The 18,171-nt window shown below is 42.3% G+C and overlaps 1 protein-coding gene and 1 long non-coding RNA gene across 4 annotated transcripts in view; one reads left to right on the top strand and one right to left on the bottom strand.

Moving 5' to 3' along the window:
- LOC147011197 (uncharacterized) overlaps positions 1-8,988 on the bottom strand; it is an 80,115-nt gene extending 71,127 nt beyond the window's left edge. For both annotated transcript variants that reach the window (XM_085859062.1, XM_085859063.1), the window contains exon 1: positions 8,780-8,988. The gene's annotated coding sequence lies outside the window, so the exon portion shown is untranslated. The remainder of the gene's footprint in view (positions 1-8,779) is intronic.
- A 765-nt stretch (positions 8,989-9,753) lies between these two features.
- Positions 9,754-18,171, top strand: part of LOC147011196 (uncharacterized) — a 61,687-nt gene continuing 53,269 nt past the window's right edge. For both annotated transcript variants that reach the window (XR_015052161.1, XR_015052162.1), the window contains exon 1: positions 9,754-9,886. This is a non-coding gene — a long non-coding RNA (uncharacterized LOC147011196). The remainder of the gene's footprint in view (positions 9,887-18,171) is intronic.

Below are 18,171 nucleotides of genomic sequence, written 5' to 3'. Positions count from 1 at the left end.
TAATTCAGTGGCCCAACGGGGCTTGAACTCAGGACCTTTTGGATCCCAAGCCGCTGCCCTAACCACTGCGCCAACACCAGGCTCTATATATACATAGTTAAAAGTGTGTCTGTCTGTGTGTCTGTGTGTGTGTTTCTCTGTGACCTATGCACGCGAAAAGTACTGGACTGATCCTCACCAAACTTCACATGCTGACAGAACATGCACCCGGGAGTGTCCCGATGTAAAATAATTGTACTTCCGACTTCCGGTTTCCGAAATATGACGTCATCACCCAATTTCGTAACGTTAATTTTTCAAGTTCAGCCGATTGACATGGGGCCAACGCCATTTGCAATAGAATGAAAAAATAATGCTGCAGTCAAATGAAGACAATGACTTCCCGGTTTCCGAATTGTGACGTCATCACCTGATTGCGTAACGTTAATTTTTCAAGTTCAGCCGATTGACATGGGGCCAACGGAATTTGCTGGAGAATGAGAAATTAATACTACAGTCAATTGAAGACAATGACTTCCGACTTCCCGGTTTTCGAATTATGACTTATGCATTCGACACACTTGCAAAAATGACCGTATGTATATTATACCGTATAATGATATAATAATCATCTGCAAGTCATATTTTATTAACATTTTCTTTGTTCATTATTGTTATAACCATGGTTATAAAAACCATTTCTATTGTTACTGTATAACGTTTTTACGTCACTTCGGCCTGGATTCAGGATCAGCGATCAAATAATGTAAATCACGATTAAAAATTATTTTTTGATGATGCAGGAGTTATCTTTATTAAAATCAGTCGAGGAAATATACACCATGTCTGATATTATTTTTGTCTTTCATGTCTCCGACGATGCCTTTATCTCCAGGGACACATCATTCCCCATGACAAAAACCGGAAGCAAAAGGGTCATAGCCGACGACACGGATTCCAAATTGCCAGGGTATTGTGTTGTTGTTTTTTTGTTGTTTTTTTTTTGCCTTTTTTGACATTATTTTTGACGTACATAGCCTTTTTTGGCTCAGAGAAAAACTTAGACCCACCCAGATTGACTCAGTCATTCGCGCTGAATTGCCAAACCCAGAAGAGGATCCGTTTTTGTACACTATTGTGAAACGTCATATGATCCATGGTCCATGTGGGGTAATAAATAGCAAGGCACCCTGCATGAGAAATGGAAAATGTGGAAAGAGGTTCCCTAGAGAACTCCTCCACGAAACGCAGTCGGATAAAGATGGATATCCGTTGTATCGTAGGCGGGCACCTGATGATGGTGGATTTGAAACAACGGTTAAAGTTCACGGTATTCCTGAACCCGTCGTTGTTGATAATAAATGGATAGTTCCATATCTCCCATTACTCTCCACTATTTTCAATGCCCATATCAACGGTGAGTACTGCAACAGTGTAAAAGCTATCAAATACATTCACAAGGGCAGTGATCAAGCCGTAATAACCATTGAGAGAAACGACATCAACGAGGTTCAAAAATATGAAAATGGTCGATATATATGCAGCAATGAAGCCATATGGAGGATAGTGAACTTCCCCATTACTGGCAGGTTTCCTCCATTTATTCACCTGACAATTCACCTTGATAACGGACAGAGAGTTTATTTTACAGATCAAAATGTCCAACAACGAGCGGAAGAACCTCCAATTTCTAACTTACGGGCATTTTCCAAACTATGCGAAATTGATGACTTTGCTCGAACTCTACTGTACGCTCAGGTGCCAACGTATTTCACTTGGAACTCAAATCAGAAACGTTGGAACAGGAGGAAGCAAGGTTCAGAAGTTCCAGGATATCCCGGTATTTACAAATCTGACGCATTGGGTCGAGTGTACACAATACATCCCAATAATTTTGAGTGTTTCTGCGTCCGCCTCCTCCTGCATGTGAAATGAGGTCCAGTGAGTTTCATAGACCTGAGAACAGTGGACGGGCAAATTTGCAGTACATTCCGTGAGGCTTGCAATCTCCTCGGACTCCTAGAAGATGATGCCCATTGGAACGCCACGCTTGAAGAGGCAACTGTTTCTCAATCCCCATCGACCATGAGGTATCTATTTGCTATTATGATAACTGCGTGTGAGATGTCAGATCCCAAGAGCCTATGGGACATTCACAAAGAGGCCCTGTCTGAGGATGTAAAAAACAAGAGTCCAAAGAGAACATCCCCAAGAGGACATCCAGTACACACCAGATATGTTCAATGAGGCTCTGATATACATTGAAGATTTGGTATTATACATGAGCGGGAAAGATTTAACTAAGTGGGGACTTCCCTCTTCTAATAGGTCTGAAAGCGCAACCATCAGTAGAGAATGGTTCCGTGAAACAAATTACAACACAGATACTCTCGCAAAGTTTGTTTCTGACAATGAGCCGCTTCTGGTACAGGATCAGAGTAATGCATATCAACTGATTTCTGAAGGGGTTCAAGAGGGAAGTGGTGTGATATTTTTCTTGGATGCCCCGGGTGGTACTGGCAAAACATTTGTCCTCAACCTTTTGCTTGCGAAGATGAGGAGCCAGAAAAAGATCGCATTAGCCGTTGCTTCATCCGGTATAGCCGCAACACTACTTTCAGGTGGCCGCACAGCGCATTCTGCTTTCAAATTGCCTCTCGACTTCGCTACAATGGAATATCCGGTTTGTGGCATTGGCAAACAAACTGAAGCAGAAAAAGTGCTGAAGAATTGCGACCTCATAGTTTGGGATGAAGGTACGATGTCGCCTCAGGATGCATTCGAAGCATTAGATAGAACTATGCGAGATTTAAGAGGAGTAGACCTGCCTATAGGTGGAGTTACGCTGGTTATTTCTGGCGATTTCAGACAAACTTTACCTGTAGTACCCCGTGGCACTCCAGCTGATGAAATGAAAGCCAGTGTAAAATCTTCATACCTCTGGACATTCGTACAAACTATCCATCTAACAACAAACATGAGGGCCAAATTATATGGTGATTTAGATGCTGGCAATTTCGCACAATTACTTCTCAAACTTGGAAATGGTGAAATCCCGAACACAAATGATGTAATATCTATTCCCGATGACTGTGGTACAATAGTTTCATCTATGGAAGAATTAGAGGCTCATGTGTATCCCAATTTAGCGACTAATTACAAAAACATACAGTGGCTCTGTGAAAGAGCAATCCTGGCTCCACTTAATGAAACAGTCCGTGTTATAAACCATCAGTTATTACAAGTAGTTCCAGGCGAACAACATAGTCACAACTCTATTGACACCACACTGGATACTGAGCAAGCCATACATTATCCCACAGAATTTCTAAACTCATTGGAATTACCAGGATTGCCTCCGTACAATCTGTCGTTAAAAGTTGGATGCCCTATTATGTTATTACGTAATCTAGATGCACCAAAACTTTGCAACGGAACTAAACTGATTGTGAAAAGACTACTACCACATGTAATTGAGGCCGCTATCATGACAGGATGTGTGAAAGGAGAAGATGTATTCATTCCATGAATTCCACTCATTCCATCAAATTCAACGATTGAATTTAAGAGACTACAATTTCCTGTATGCCTGTGCTTTGCGATGTCTATCAATAAGGCACAAGGACAGTCATTGAAAGTAGCAGGGCTGGAATTATCCACTCCTTACTTTTCCCATGGTCAGCTATATGTGGGATGCTCCAGAGTGGGATCATCGGAGGCTTTCTACATATTGGCCCCAGAGGGGAAGACATCAAATATTGTTTATCCTCGAGCACTCCACTAAAATTATTGAGCTACTTCAGTTGTTTCAAAAACGAGAATAGGATGTGCGATGAAGGAAATACATGTTGCTGGTGAAAAATAAAAATGGTGGTGGGAAATAAAAAAAATGGTGGTGGTGGTTTGTACATATACATATTACAGATATAAATAGAATGGTGATGGCCTGTGGCGTATGTGTATAATATTTTATAATTAAATGGTTATGGGCTATGTAGATATTTTATAGAATGGTTATGGGCGTAGGTACATTGTAACTTCGTATACATAATATAACATAATTTTTTATCAGGATAACAGACGCAAATAAATCAAATACGCTGGGCCAGGCTGGGTTATGCCCGACGTATAAATTAAGTCGCAAATGATGACATGAAACCAGCCTCACATTGTTGAGGCATTATGGTTTTTTATCTAATGCGGCAATAAATCTTAACATTTTTTAACTCGAGTCTTCTGCATATAAAACATGGCGGGGAAAATATAATATTATAGTGGTGATGAAAAAAAATAATAATGGTGGTGGCCTCTACAATTTTACAATTAACTGTGACATATACTCCTTCAGACCCGCCGTCATCCACGGGATTCCTGTGCGGAGCAAGGGTATCCCTGCTAGTATATATATATATATATATATATATATATATATATATATATATATATATATATATATATATATATATATATATATATATATATATATATATATATTGTTACGTATTTCAGAATCTGGTCTGATGAATGCATCCACACATCCAGGTCCTCAGACAGTTATTTCCTTCAATGCATGTTCAGATTAGCCCCATCCCCATGTCTAATGGGATCTTAAATGTGATACGTTGAGAAGGGTAAAGGATAGATCCCCTCTCTCATGGGAAGCTTTTTTCTTTACGACAGACACGTTTACATACATTTCTTTTACGAGCTCTGAAGCCCGCCCTTATATTTCTTCAGCAGCGATCTTCCGTGAGCTCCGATGCCCGCCTTTTTTTGAGAGCACACGGGTCGTCATGGTAACCGTGCGCCAGTGAGCCGGGGTGAGCGTGGGGTGCGTTGGACCCGCAGAGACACCCCAAAGATATAAAAAGGCGTTCTGTGAGGAGAGGCGTTCTGTGAGGAGATCTGTGAGGAGAGGCGTTATGTGAGGAGAGACATTTGGAGAGGAAAAGGTAAAAGAGGGATGTTCTGAAGCGAGAGAGACGTTCTGTGAGGAGATACGTTTTGAGAGTGGGGAAAAAGCGAAAGCGATACCTTCTGAAGAAGAAAGAGATACGTTCTGACATAATAAAAAAGCGTGAACTAAAGAAGTACGAGAGAGAAGCGAGCAAGAAACAGGTGTAGGCGCACAAAAGAGGAGAAGGAAGCGCGCGTGTGGGTGTCTGGCCAGTGCCAACAGCGAGACGGTTCGTCCTGCCCAGAGCTTCAGCAAGCGAGCATGTGGTGCACGTGCGGGTTTGAACAAAGCTGCCAACAAGTGAGGCACGGGTCGTTCACCAACAAACATCAGGGTCGAAACCCGCGACGGACCATCTCGGTGCCCTCCAGACTTCGACTGGCATTCAAGGCTGCCCCACGAGAGGCTGTACGACAAAGCTGGGTGCTGGCGACGGACGTGACACGCACGCACCCATTTCAGAACGTTTTTGCTTCACGGACGACTTTCTGGTGAGCGAGATTATTTTCTCCCCCTCCCCTCCCCTGAATGATCCGTTGGGTACCCTTGTCTGTGTTTAGCTGTAAGTCAACCCCCTGTTAAGCTTCTGCTCTTTGTCTCTTTCCTGGAATTTTGATTGATTTTTCTTTGAAATTCTTTATTTACCTCAGCAAGTAAAAGGTTCATTTTATTTATTTATTTTATTATTAATAAATTATTTGTCGATTTCCAACCTGTCTGTGTTTGTCCTTTCCTTCCATTGGTCGAGCATTGTCCGAACCGAGATAGATTGGGAAGTAATTACCACAGATTTGACCAAAAAAATCGTCGGCACTCACCAGCGGTTAAAACGCTCGGCCGCCCTAATTAAAATCTAATCAGATAATATTGGTGCTTTGCCAAGGGTGCGCTCCCCGCTCAGGTAACCACGTGACCTCTAGTTAAACGGAATAATTAGACTGGGTGGCGTTCGTGGTTCTAAAACAACCCACCGTACCACAACGTTAATTGTGAGCGGTGGCCCCAGGTCCGGCTCTACCGAGGACAACCGGGGATTAATCCCCCTGCGTGACAAGCTGGTGTCTCGGTAACCGTCACCTCACAATATATTGTTACAGAACCAGGGTCTGGGTTTATCACGAGGGAGCCCCTCTGACCTTTACAAGAACCCCCCCCCCCCCGGTCCTGAGGCCACGGGCTATAGATAACTGCCCGGTGCGATGGGTTGTGAGGCTACCGTGGTCTCCAATTCAAACCATCTTTTGTAAGTTTTTAAAATAACTTTCTTCAATGAAGATCCCAAATCAAAACAAGAACCAAGCTGTTAAACAAAGCAAACTTAGAGCAGCAGTCTGTTCAGCCCACTGGGTACAAGTGATGAAAAGTAGATAAATAAAGTTATGATATATCTGTATACAAGTTGAAGTTCCTATCTGTGAGTGCGTTGGCGGCCGCTTTCTGTGCTGCGTTTGCTTTTCTACCCTTGGTTCGAATCCCGACCCAGCACGAAAACTGTCATCTCAGTGTTCTACACTAACAGACTCGGTGATTTATCAATGTGTGCACATGTTCCTAGGATGGACGTTAAATTCGCGAAGAGTCGGCAAGCTATTGCCGGCACCCTGGGCAAATCACAAAATTCCTGTGCTAACCGTAGTCGAACGTCACGTTTGACCAGCCGGTTCATGAAAGACTTGAGCACAATTCCTCCGGACAATCCCGCAAGAACGTGGGACTTCAAACAAAGCGTCAGGCGATCTTCCACTGGCCTTGACTCTTCAATCATGCAACGATGAGGTCGTGAGGACAAGCCAACGATGGGTCTCTGTACTGTTTAAATAATAAAATATATTTCCATTACGGGAGGTCAGGCCCCTCAACGGATCCTCTCACGACCCATCGGCCCGAAAACCACCCACAATCAGTCCCAATCAATTAAATGTAATCACAGTCCCACTGCCTTCCATACAATCAGTGATGTTGACAATAACAGCCGCAAGGCCTACCTAGTTGAAGGCCGCAGCAAGGCCTATTTACCTCACTCAATAAATCATGCAAATCAAGCTCGTAACTTTCAATACGGATGATCATATAAACGATGAATAAACACGACTCACTGTGGAAGATAAACCGTGTTCTTTTTCCCTGGTTCGGTAGTTTGTGCAGTGAATCGCAAAACATTCTGCACTAATGATGCAACGAGATTCCTGCAAGGCCCGGCCATCATCGACACTCCAACTCCAAGATGGCCGCCAGTAAATCTGTGCTCAACACCAGCATGTCTATCTACACACAAGTGTGTGTGTGTGTGTGTGTGTGTGTGTGTGTGTGTGTGTGTGTGTGTGTATGTGTGTGTGTATGTGTGCGCGTGCGTGTGTGTGTGTGTGTGTGTGTGTGTGTGTGTGTGTGTGTGTGTGTGTGTGTGTGTGTGTGTGTGTGTGTGCGCGCGCGCGCGCGCATGTGTTTGTGTGTGTGCGTCCATGCATGTGTGTGTGAATGTGTGTGTATGTGTATGTGTGTATGTGTGTGTGTGTGTATGTGTGTTTGTGTGTGTGTGCACGTGCATGTGTGTGTTTGTGTGTGTGCGTCCGTGCATGTGTGTGTGTGTGGCAATGCTTATAAATACCCAGAGAGATCGTGTTCGTGGCTTTATTTCATTTTTACACGTGCGATAACCACGAGAATCTGTTAAACGAAGCGAAATAATAACATTTCAGCTCCAGAATTGAACTTCAGGGAGGTTATGCCTGCATTGCAGTTCTGACGGTAAAATAGTGTTCATTTTCTAATTCGGATAGTCATTCTTCGCGAGTCGTTCGTGCTCTGACATCCTGAGTGAGTGGTTTGTGCTCCGTCATTCTGTGTGAGTCGTTCGTGCTCCATCTTCCTGAGCGAGTCGTTTCTGCTCCGTCATTCTTCGCATCCCTCACCCCCCCTACTCACTCCCCCCTGCTTCCTTGCTCCCTCACCTCTCCTCACTCCCCCCTGCTCCCTTGCTCCCTCACCTCTCCTCACTCCCCCTGCTTCCTTGCTCCCTCACTCACCCTGCTTCCTTGCCCCCCCACCCCTCCTCACTCCCCCTGCTTCCTTGCCCCCACCTCTCCTCACTCCCCCTGCACCCTGGCTCCCCCACCCTTCTTCACTTCCCCCTGCTTCCTCTCTCCCACACGTCTCCTCACTTCCCCCCCCGTTTCTTCATTCCTCCCACCCCTCCTCACTCCCCCTCCTTTCTCACTATCCTCCTCTTTCCTCACTCCCACTCCTTCCTTGCTCCCTCACTCCACAATGCTCCTCTCTCCTCGTCTCCTCTCCCCTCCTTCTTACAACCTCCTCCCCCCTTAATATTCCCTCAGCGAACCGACAATTTGTATTTTCTCGTTCTATTATATATTTATTTATTCATATGGTTGTTTTTTGCCTCAAAGATGTTCGACCGAAGTTGTGTGGTCGTGGACAAGAACCACCCCTGGACAGATCACCACTCTGTCGTCGGGTGTTGTGGGTCAGGGCAGAAATTAGGGATAATAAGAGGCACCGGCACACAATGGCCTCCTGTTTTGGAAAGGCACCGAGGGATCTTTAACGTTCACTAGCAAATGCGAGAAAACGGGACTTTCGACTTAATATCTGCCTGAAAGAAGGACGACGACGACGTAATCGGATCCTCTTCCTGGGAATCGAACACAGGCAAGATGGTGGGAAATCTACCACAACCATCATCACAACACCGCAGGCTCGTTACATAACAACAGACTTGGTAACAAAGTTACTTTGTCCTTGCGATTTAAGAACAGACTTGGAATGGAAACCGAGGTTTGGATTCGAACCAGTCACCGAACGGAGCCGCGCCAGGGTTTACCTCACCTGTTCGGTTTTCACAATGAAAGAACAAACGTTGTGAGCGAGACGGATCGTCCGGCCAAAAGAGCGCGAAAATCTGCCGGGAGGCGTCGCTGTGTGGAGATGAAGTACAAAGGTGAAAACCCAGGAGATCCACCAAATCACGGGCAACCGTCTTCACGTTCCAACAACAATGGAGAGTTCGCGTGTGGGAGGGACACTGTGACGTCACGTGTGCGAACAATGCTTGGTTGCCAGGCAACAGATAAACATCCGTCGCTCACCGACTCTGGGAAAACTCACTTTTCCAGCACGATCGCATTAATATTTTGGATAATAATAATAATAATAATTTTATTAATCGAGCAATAGAGTATAAAATATTATTAATTATCTGGAACCCATGAATGAGAAGGAACTGATGTTAAACAAACACAGCTCCACACGGACAGATAGCCGGCTTTTCAAAGGTTAAAAGCATCAAGTGGATTTAAAGACGCGTTTCCGAAAAGAACCCAAGTAAAATTATACAATCCAGTAAAACAGGGGTTTGTGTGTTCAGTTACCAAGCGGCTCGGTAGCGCTTGCCAAGCCAGCCGTGCCCGATCAACGGATTCTCACGGAGTGCTTGCTTCAGTGCTTAAGCCACTTGGCGAGCGCTCTACAAGGAACTTTGTAACTGAACATCCTTGATGCAGTGAAAAACCCAAATACAGGTGTCGTGTCACCTGTTTAATCATACAGAATGGGATCGCGCTCTTTCTATCAAGCAATCTGATTGGTTGCGAGTGCAGGATTCGCACGTGCACAGTACAGCGACATTTGGAGGATTTTTACTGAATGTCGACACATAAAGCATTTCTTCGTTGTGTGAAGTCAACAGGAAAACATTTTAGCGATAAATTTCTCAAAAAGTCACCACAAGCAATTTCACCAGAAACAAACGGAAGATGACAACGAATAACACGTCACGTGCATCCTTGACTGGTGGACCAACATGGCGGCGGTAGTACGGGTGTACCAACATGGCGGCGGTGGTACGGGTGTACCAACATGGCGGCGGCAGTTCTCTGACGAGAGTGAACGATTAAATTTCTGTTTCAAAAGTTCCACTAATCAAGACTGGAAGAGGTAAGTACTCATATGATGTAAAAGAGAGAGTTGTAAGGAAGCTAGCGAGGCCTCATGAATGACCCGAACCCCAACGAAGCACCACTTTTGGGACCAAAGTTGGGAGCACTCTACATTGACGTCATTGTTATTCATTTACTCGCAGTTTACTCACCGAGGAGGTGAAGTTTGCCCATTATTTACTGAAAAATGTATATTCTATGCATTACACGAACACTCTATAGTGTGTGGATGTTTGTCCAGTGTGCGTCTTGGCTCAATCAATTCAATTGGCTCATTTTCCAATCTTACGTAATTAATCGACGTACGAACGATCATATAGTACGTAATTAATAGATAAGTTCACATGCGTGGGTTGACCGAGGCTCCAGATTTTCGGTTTCACACACCTACCTGACTGACTACCTGTACCGTATATTTATTACATTAACAGGAATTAGAGAATGCTTGGTTGTCAAGTAACTTTTCATTAACCTTACCTACAGGCAAACTCACTTAACCAGCAGTTCACATTGTTACGGTTCTGGGGGTAGATGGAGGAATTTCATAGCAAAGTTCGGATTGTGTCGAGTTGCTTGGTCCGTGGACGTGGAGAAGACATCTCGATGTAAATTAAGTCGGGAAAGTGTGAGCTTAAGTGTTATGTGTCACCACATGGGGATGGGGGGTGGGTGGTGCTGTGTTAATTAGACAGGGATCAAGGCCAATGTCCCCCAGTTTGTAATTACCCCCTGTCACCTTTTCCTACGTTTTTGCATTTACAAAGCAGCAATAACAGGAATCATGTCCTTTAAACAACAAGCGAGCCAAACGTGCACGGCAGGCAGAAGCCCCGCCTTCCCGGTTTCGTGCCAACAAGCCACGCCCGGAGGTGGATGATTGATGGGCGTGACGTCAGAAGTGAGGAGGAAAGAGGAGATGTATTCGTATTCGTGCTGAGGCGAATTGGTTCGCGTGGTGGAGCCAGACACTGGCCATTGACTCTGGGTTGGGTCGTGATAGACCGACCTCGAAGCTCGTGTATGTCACCGAATGGTGCGGCGCCGCCAAGCGCGATCGACGAGGAAGCCGCACGGCGGTTGGTGAGCCTTGGTGTTGCGTACCGCCTCACAAATTACCTCACGTACGTTTCCCGCCCAGAGAGCGGCTCGGCGCCATTTTGGGCGTATCTTCCCACGCAGGATGAAGCGGCTCAATCACAAAGTTCAATAAACACCATCTCCGGACTAAACTAAGTGCCAGAATAAAGGGAGGATTTTCTTTTGTTTTGTTTTCCCCTTGTCTGTATTAAAGTCCGTGTGTCGAGGCTCCTCGACTTTAGACTTCATTTTACCTCACGTATTATTATTACATTTTGAATTAATACTCTTGTAAATATTTGTCTATTTTCATTAAATTCCCGTGTTTATTTCAAGTTGCTGGTGTCCATGTATCTGTCGTGGGTTCGAGTATCAAACCCCTTGTGCTCCGTCCGTGCCGCCCCGCCCCTCTCATGCGCGCCATAATCTCCGAGGATCACGTGTTCTCCTCAAAGGAAAAACGCTCGGCGATCCAGCGTGGTCGGTGTTAACTGCCCGTCCACCACAATTGGGTCAGGGGATTAACTTAACCGCCAGGACCGCGACAATATTCATGTTACGGATCATAATAAATTATAGTGATAGTAATTTATAATTTTTACGCCACCGGTGACGAAGTCGCCTGTGACATCATGTTTTCGAGTTGGATGTACGTCCATCTGTGTTCATTTTCTCTGTTTTCTCTGTAACCGCTTATCGGATCGACAAAGTGTCACTATAGGTGCAACTACTCATGTGCAATATTTTTAGAAAAATGATAATTATGACGTCATAGGCCACGTGGTGTGGCAACCATGTTGGAAAAAAAGGAAAAACTTTAGATCTCTGTTTCTCTGAAACCATACCATGGAAATATTGAACCTTGGCACATGTGAAGAACTCATGGGAAACAAGTTTGAATTTTTTTAATGACGTCATGGGTGGCTTCGTTATGACGTAATAATTGCATACCTCAAACGCTTTATCTGATCAGTATGAAAGTTTTTGAGGGTAATCTCAGGCTAAATTGTGTAGGGGTAAAAAATTTGATGATTCAGAAATTTTCTCCTGAACATCTTCACCGATCAAGGGATCACAGATCTTCAAACTTCACCCATATGTTCCCCAAGTCTTGCGGATACCAGTGTTTACAAATAATTAATTGGTCACATGGTCTGGCAGCAATATTGATTTGAACGAAAATCTTAAAAAAATTTCTTTCTCTTGAACCGCTTCACCAATCGACATGAAACGTCACAATTGTGATCTAATAATCATGGGGAATCTAAGTTTTAAATTTCAACCTGATCGAAAGCATGGTCTGGCAGCCAGAATTATTTAATATTTTGAATCTGGGTTCAGGGATTTAAATCAAACTTAGTACAAGTATTATGATGATGGAATAATGTGGGTGGAGACATATCTGGTGATGTCGCAATGTCGAAGTTATTATTGTTATTCTAGTTATTATGATTATCTGGAACCCATGAATGAAAAGGAGCTGAGATTGAAAAAAGCTGCAAACACACAGATCAGGTGGCTTTAGCCTGGCATCAGGTGAGTTTAAACACACGTTTCCACCAAAAATACTGTCTGTAATTTTTTTTAAGGGCAAGTGACACAGAGTAAACTGAAGTAAAATTAAATAATCCAGGAACAACAGATGCAGTGACAAACTGTGGTCTGCTCAGTGTCTCTAGAACACCTTAGCACGACCCAGCCTACCCCGACGTAGAGGAGTCTTTCATGGTGATGATATGATCCTCTCACGGGACGTAGCGGACAACATGGTGAGGTCGAAGAATTCCAGTGACTCCACCACTTCCAGTTGCTGTTCTTAGTTGTGGATTAGACAGTTTCATTGCGTGTTAAACTGGATTGAGGGAAGAGTTTCGGCAAATGCTCATGATTGGCAAATGGTGATGAGGAGGAACAAAACATTCCCCACCAGATGTTGACTTTTCCTTCAATGTCTTTTGTCTTCTGTCCCTTTGCAGAGCACCAATGCTGCTGAAGCAGCTTCCTGAGCAAGGGTTATACTGGGTGGTTTACCATTGCCTTTCCAATGGTAGTTTGGGCAGTAATTTGTTTGTTCACGGTGCCCGCGATAGCTCGCCTTTTATTCGTGAAAGACACCATGGTATCTTTAATGTCCACTGATTAATGCTGGCAGAAGGAATTCCCATTGAATGTCCATCCGAGGGACAGCACACACATTGATGAATCAACCTGTCTGTGAAACACCGACGAATGTGCATACCTCTAGGTCATCCAGCCAGCCCCTTTAAATCCCACCTCCAAAAAAACCAGTTATCCTCCATAAGGTGATTCGACCTAAAACCATAACCAAACTTAGTGGTGTAATAGTTAGAGGGCCCACTCTGAGTCTGATAATTTGGTGGGTCAAACCCATCTGAGTCATACCAAACACTTCCATGTTTGACACAAGCACTTCCTGCACTTCCCTGGTCTACCCTCTCCCTCTCCCTCCCCCCACCATAATCCCCAATTTTACCCTCCTCCTCTCACCAACTCTTTACCCCCCCCCCACTCCATGTCTGATCACCAATTTCAAGAGCATGCACTTTTCTATCCACCCCTCTCCCAAAACATGGTGACATGGTGTGTGACATACGAAGCAAGGAATCCATGGTTTCTTGTTACATTTTTTGTCAAATTCACCTTCTGAGGTAGTCAGCATGTGCAGAAGAGGGTTTTACATTGCAGACGCTGTTTTCGAGGAGTGGCATTACGCCTCTCGGCGGTGACGGTCTGTCGACGACAGACATAATGACGTCAGCAAATGACCGAATTACACCTCTCAGCTGTGACGTCACACGTCGCCATGCAAACGAATGTAAAAATTAGAAAATCGCCCAAAATTCCCAAACCTCTCCCTCTGGCGCGATCTCACATAGCCCATACTGTTCATTAGACCACAGAGCACCCGCATGCCGAAGGTGGCGACAATCCGTCCGGCAGTTTGGAGGAGATACGTCAAATGACACACAGACGTTAACAGAATTAATATATAGATACTTCTTTAACCAATGACTTTGTTTAAATTTCAAAATCCTATGAATTTTTCTTACTCTCAACCCAGCAGATAAATATTGTCTCAAGTTGCTTTGATGCAAAACATAACTTTCTTTATCATTTAATGCAGTAAATAGTTTTTCTGGAGATTTACCTTTTATATTGAATGACTATTGGTCATTCTTTTCTTCGACTTTCTTTATCAGGGGCATAAGGAAGGTCTTTATGTTTGTGTTGAAGTTCTTCTGGATATTTTAAATCAACCTCAAAATAATATCCAACTTCAGCTTCATCCAATTATTTTTGAGAGGAGACAACAATGTCTTGTAAAACTTTTTCATAATGTTTTTCTTTAACCCATTTAAGTTTTCCATAAGGAAAAGATTGAGACATAGCCCACCCATACAAATTGTTAGCATCATAATACATCAGGTAAGAGTTGTCCTCATTATTATTAGAATCAGGAAGATATTTGTTATTTGCTTTAGCATGTCTCTTGGAACAAACTTGAGATATTCCTCCTCTTTTAGCCTTCTCTATCATTAAAAGCATATCTATATCGCTGATCAACTCCAAATTCTGTTTTGTCATTTTAAAAATAGCACTTCAAGCCAAACCCGGGGCCGTGTAATAGTGAGCGGGGTCTAATCCAAAAGAATTTTTATAATGACAGACTGTTCTAAAAGTTTCAAACACATCAGCCAACTAGAGGAGGAGCACTCGATAGAGTGCAAAACCTCCACCGCCAATACTGCGAGGTCACTCAAGTGAACCTGATATCCTATTCATTGTAGGTCAAAACGGATCAGACTCTACTGAACCACGATTGAATAAACTAAACTAGATCGACGCGCATGAAGAAATGCCAAAAAAAGAAAATCGAAATTTTTTTGAAAAAAAAAAGGTGCAAAATTTTTTTTTTTCCTCTAACAAATTTTTTTTTGGGGGGGGGTTGGAAATCACTTAAAACATGTAGAAATGCAAAAAAAAAAGTTGCAAAATTTTGTTTTTTTTTTCTCTAACAATTTTTTTTTCTTGATTGGAAAACACTTAAAACATGTAGAAATGCACAAAAAATTCAAATATTTTTTTCAAAATGGCCGCCATAGTAGCCATATTGGACTTTGAACCAAGTCCAAAATCGAATGGCATGATCATTGGACCATACCTAATCTCCCCACCAAGTTTCGTCGAAATCCGTCCAGGAGTTTTTCCGTAATACTGTTCACAAACAAACAAACAAACAAACAGACGGGTGAAAACAGTAACCTCCGTCCATCTTCGATGGCGGAGGTTAACTAGAGGGGGAGCACTCGATAGAGTGCAAAACCTCTGCCGCCAATACTGCTGGGTCACTTAAGTGAACCTGATATCCTATTCATTGTAGGTCAAAACGGATCAGACTCTACTGAACCACGATTGAATAAACTAAACTAGATTGACGCGCATGTAGAAATGCCCAAAAAAAAAAAAAAAAAAAAAAAAAAATCGAAATTTTTTTGGAAAAAAAGTTGCAAAATTTCTAAAAAAAAATTTTTCTCTAACAAATTTTTTGGGGGGTTGGAAATCACTTAAAACATGTAGAAATGCAAAAAAAAAAAAATTAAAATATTTTTTCTTTGGACCAAGTCCAAAATCTAATGGCATGATCCTTGGACCATACCTAATCCCGCCACCAAGTTTCGTCGAAATCCATGCAGGAGTTTTTCCGTAATACTGTTCACAAACAAACAAACAAGCAGTCATAGACTGGTACTTACGAAATCGTCAACTTGACCTCTGACCTTGTCTAATAAAAGCTGTCTCTGGAGAAGGTAGCGACGCAAACCAGAAGTTTCTATGATGATTCTGTACCAAACCATCAAAAATCGAATGTTTTGGATGTTTGACCTCACTGTGACCTTGACCTTTGACCAAAATCTAATCAGCGCTAGCCACCACCCTCCTGAATCACGTGGTGTAATTTGACATTGGTAGCTTCTTCCGTTCTCGAGTTATCATTTTTTGGATGTTTGACCTCACTGTGACCTTGACCTTTGACCGATTTTGACCAAAATCGAATCAGCACTAGCCATCACCCTCCTGAATCACGTGGTGTAATTTGACATTGGGAGCTTCTTCCGTTCTCGAGTTATCTGTACCAAACCATCAAAAATCGAATATTTGACCTCACTGTGACCTTGACCTTTGACCGAATTTGACCAAAATCTAATCAGCAATAGCCATCACCCTCCTGAATCACGTGGTGTAATTTGACATTGGTAGCTTCTTCCGTTCTCGAGTTATCGTGCCTACAAACAAACAAACAAACAAACAAACAAACAGAAATGGAAGTCATCAATATACTTACGAAATCTTTAGGTTTCGTAAGTAACAAACAAACAGACAGACAGGGGTGAAAACAGTAACCTCCGTCCATCTTCGATGGCGGAGGTTAACTAGAGGGGGAGCACTCGGGAGAGTGCAAAACCTCCACCGACAATACTGCTGGGTCACTCAAATGAACCTTATATCTTATTCATTAAATATGATGTCAACAGTGCTGACAGATTTATAGTTCTTTTCTCCAACATTTTTTTTTGGGGGGGGGGGGGGGGTTGGAAATCACTTAAAACATGCAGAAATGCAAAAAAAAGAAATCGAAATTTTGGTGAAAAAAAAGTTGCAAAATTTTTTTTCTCTAACAATTTTGTTTTTTTTGGGGAGGGGGTGGTTGGAAATCACTGAAAACATGTAGAAATGCAAAAAAAACCCATTTTTTTCCTCTAAATTTTTTTTTGGGGGGGGGGGGGTTGGAAATAACTTAAAACATGCAGAAATGCAAAAAAATATTTTTTTCTCTATAACAATTTTTTGGGGGGGGGGTAACAATTTTTGGGGGGGTTGGAAATCACTTAAAACATGTAGAAATGCAAAAAAAAAAATTTTTTTTTCTCTAAATTTTTTTTTGGGGGGGGGGACCAAGTCCAAAATTTAATGGCATGATGCTTGGACCATACCTACCCCCCCCCCCCCACCAAGTTTCGTCGAAATCCGTCGAGGAGTTTTTCAGTAATACTGTTCACAAACAAACAAACAAACAAACAAACAAACACACACAAACAAACAAACAAACAAACAGAAAGGGGTGAAAACAGTAACCTCCATCCATCTTCGAAGATGGCGGAGGTTAATAACAATACATCAGTTTTAAGATACAAATCATGATATTTTCCAAGATTCTTTATATTAAACTTCTCCTAAATCTTTTGAGCTTGTGTATAATCTCTATCGGAAATATGGGTTTAATTCAACTTGCTTTTGAAACTTTCCCTTGAAGGAAGTTGTGTTTCTTTAAAGTTCTCAAATGAATCCATGTAGTCATATGGATATATTCCCTTTTGTGATAAGAGGTCAATCTCTTCTTGATTTGAGAAATGTGATTTAAGATTCGGTAAGTTTTTAATATTTGATGCTAAGTTAGATAATGGACTTGTCATAAACTTGTATGTGTCAAGAAATCTGATATGGGTTATGGGGGATGTATGAATTGTTTTTGTGAATGAGATGTATTTTTGATCTGTGTTCAGAATGGCAGAAATATCTCCAGATGTCTTTGAAAGTTCATTTATAAATAGATGTGTGTTATAGTGAGCGTTGTTGTGAAGAAAGACAGGAATAAAGTTTGGAGGCTTGTAATTAAGATTACAAAGGGAATGAGCTGGACCTCTACATTTAACAGTAAGATGACAGTGATCCCTGACCTCTCCCTCAATTTTCTCTTCACAAATATGACAGATACTGTTCTTTCTAAATTCCTTTTGCTCTCCCTTTGTTGATGACATTAGTTTATAGGTTTTAACCATTATTTATCTTGGTCTTATACAGTCTTTTTCCAATCGTCTTACAAACTCCTCTGAGGCATCTTCTCCTTTATAAAGTTCTAACTTGTTGTATTCATCAGCAACAGATGATTTGATATAATAACAGAAACCACAAGAAGTAGGTTTTAAATATTTATTAGTGTATGATTTATTTGGATTTGGAGAAACAGTATCTATCTTTTTAAGGATACTTTCAAAATCAACATATATCACAAACGGATGTTTTATAGATTTGTTAAAATCTTTGAATGATATGTTTGAACCTGCTTTTGGTAAATTGATTATGGTTGATTTATGATTACGACAATATTTTGAATGTTGATTTAAT

Source organism: Eptatretus burgeri, chromosome 16 (genome assembly GCF_056783735.1).
Source record: "Eptatretus burgeri isolate ZD-2024b chromosome 16, Ebu_testis_v1, whole genome shotgun sequence".
Taxonomy (NCBI): Eukaryota; Metazoa; Chordata; class Myxini; order Myxiniformes; family Myxinidae; genus Eptatretus; species Eptatretus burgeri.
Note: the sequence above shows the minus strand (reverse complement) of the source record. Positions and strands in the feature narration are given on the sequence as shown.